This window comes from Littorina saxatilis, linkage group LG16 (genome assembly GCF_037325665.1).
Source record: "Littorina saxatilis isolate snail1 linkage group LG16, US_GU_Lsax_2.0, whole genome shotgun sequence".
Classification (NCBI taxonomy): Eukaryota; Metazoa; Mollusca; class Gastropoda; order Littorinimorpha; family Littorinidae; genus Littorina; species Littorina saxatilis.
The window spans coordinates 38,132,771-38,135,701 of NC_090260.1; the positions used below are offsets into that span (position 1 = coordinate 38,132,771).

At 40.7% G+C, this 2,931-nt stretch overlaps 1 long non-coding RNA gene across 1 annotated transcript; it reads left to right on the forward strand.

The window, feature by feature from the left end:
* The first annotated feature begins 6 nt into the window (after positions 1 to 6).
* Positions 7 to 1,472, forward strand: LOC138951008 (uncharacterized). Its single transcript, XR_011450928.1, has 2 exons — positions 7 to 824; positions 1,053 to 1,472. It is a non-coding gene; the product is annotated as an uncharacterized lncRNA (long non-coding RNA).
* Positions 1,473 to 2,931: the final 1,459 nt, after the last annotated feature.

The following is a 2,931-nucleotide window of genomic DNA, read 5'->3' on the forward strand; positions in this document are numbered from 1 at the left end:
AGAAATTTGAGCGTTATCTCTACGGAAGACATTTCATACTGGAGACGGACCATCAACCTCTTCAGTATCTACAGCGGATGAAACCAACCAATGCCAGACTGATGCGCTGGGCATTGCAACTTCAACCGTACGTCTTCACCGTGAAGATCATTCCCAGCAAAGACAACATTGGAGCAGACTACCTCAGCCGTGCTACCATGAACTGAGGGAGACCATGGCAATGTTCGTCACAACTCAGAGATACTACCTGATTGTGAAGGGAATTCTGATCATAGATCCACGGAAACAATTAGTAGAATGTTATACACATATATAGTATTAATGTAACTATTATGCATGTTCATAGATTATATAAAATCTTCCTTTCCAAGGGCGTGTGTTACGCATTATAGTAACATTGGATTTTATTTCCATGGGTGACACCCTTAAGTCATTTCCTTGCGAGACGGAACGCCGTAAAGAGAGATGACGTCAAAAGCGTGACGTCAAAAAGGAAGAATGACACAGAGGAAAACACGAGGTTGGAAATGGTTATGATAGATCTCTACGCCTACACCGTATGAAAGATTATTAGATTTGCAAATTCATACGATGATTCTATCAATAAAGACTTGAGATATTTGTCTTTTGTACTTCGCGTTAAAAGATGTATGGAAGAGTTGTTTTATTGAATTGTTTTGAGACACGTGCGAAGGCCTATATTCGTAGCGTAGAGTTTACTTTGAGTCCATTCACCAAGATCAGTTGATTCTCGTTCCATTTTGGAGAACAATTCAAGTTTTTTTTTCGGGAGTTATATTTCATCACAAACCTGAATTATGCAGGTAAGAAACTGCTAAAGTAGGAAAAAGGGAAGTAATAATATCGTTCTTCATTTCAGAAGTAGAGCGGCACATTTTCATCCCTACGTTCATCTGTTTTGTGTGTTTCAAAGGCGAAGCAGTTGGACGAAATCCAAAATTCCATTGGTTGTAAGTAACGGTCAGAATGATTAGATAGATGTTAGGCTCATAAAGCTGATGATAACATGTTGTTTTCACTTTGATCGACAGGTTTAGATGCTGTTTAGATGCTGGTTAGACGCTCGTGTAGATGCAAGCTGGAGATGAATCGGACGCCAACTGAGAGAGAGATGGAACCGTGTTAAAGAACTGATATCACCGTTCACCCCATCGCCGAGATATCCAGGGCATCATCATCGTCATTCACCTCATCGTCGAAGACATCAAGGGCATCCTCAACATCGTTCGTCACATCATCAAGGACATCATCATCACCGTTGAACTCATCGTCAAGACATTAAACTTTAAAGACATCATCTTCATCACCGACGCCGTGTATAAACACTCCGAGAGCTTACAGTCGCTCATTTCGGCAAGATCAAACCTCTCACACCTGATCCTTGACCTGTAGTGCCGAGTACGTCGATGCATGAAGATGAGTAACCAAAATTAAAGCCGTTTTTCACTCATTGTAGTTGTGTTCGTCCAGTTGCTTCCAGTGTTTATTCTTTCTGTCGATACTTTTGAGTCTGTCTATCGTTCAATTAAGTTAAAAGGAACCACGCATATCACTAACTATAAAAGCGAACAGCCGCCAAATAATCATACCCTAGACAACATTAACAAAATTCGAGATTCAATCTTGAAAGAGCCGGACACGTGAAAATCCTCCCATCGGATTGTGACAAAGATTCTACAAGGACTTATAGAGGGATATATTTATGGTCAAATGGAAATAACCTTCTCAGTTGGTGGCAGTGAGAATGGTAAAGACGGGGGTGTTTTTCCTACCTCGGAGGAATTTCTTGTTTTACAAGAGATAGGAAATTTCTTCCCCTTGGACACATACCCAGAATCTACATCCGGGCTACTGAGCAGAGTGGGATTTTTTTCTGTCATTTCATTTCACAACTTAAAAAATGATCAAAATCTATTAAGAAAAAAAAAAGTATGTTAAAAGTATACAGTGGAACGCATTCAAACAAACCCTTGAAGTAATCGACCCGATGCTGCCTGGGAACTGGACGTCACCTCAGCTAGGAGAACTGTTAATTGGTTCGTGATGTCTTGTCTTTCTGATTGGTTTTGTCCAACCCCCGCCACCCCCCCCCCCCCCACCCCACCCCTCTGTATACCTGTTATACTTCTTGAACTTCTTGTAGTACGAGAAGCACCATCAATCGCCTGAACAAGGAGCCCTCCATCACTCCCCCCTCCCTTCTGTATACCTCATTATTACCAATTGCCCCATACGGCTTTTTGACCAATCAGGACGGATTCTAGGTGACCCTCTAAATTATATAACGTTCAGGCAGGGACCCTTTTTGCATATCACGCTAAAAATTAACAAGACAAAGTAAAAATGTAATTCAACAATATCAGCGCGTGATTTATTCTACAGAATGACACTTCAAATGCTGTCAGGTAATACAGTGGTCGCCGCTTAATAAAGCCACTTCTGGACCGACGAAAAATGGCTTTAATAAGCGGCGGATTTATTAACCGGCGGTCCAGGAATACGTCATTTTCGAAAGAAAAAAAATCTTCTCTTTTGTTTACGTCACTCAGTCACTTTCTTTCGTCATTTACACTTGTTTGAATCTAAACAAAACTTCACGAAGGATGTGGAACTTTTGTTTTAATTATGTACATGTACGTGTACTTTGATCACTTCGGTACATCAATAATTTCACTGTCACCGTCACGAATCATTACTCGGCAGAGAAGAACGATTTTATGAGTGTTTGTTTGTTGGTCGTCTTCCACATCAGAACAAAATAATGTGAGTTTTAGTCACAAACTACGTGATTTCTCTGAGAAAACTGGCTTTAATAAGCGGCGGGTTGGTTTTATTAACCGGCTTTTTCTAATACATAAGATATAGTGAAAAATCCGGACCGTCTGAAATCGGCTTTTATAAGCGGCTGGC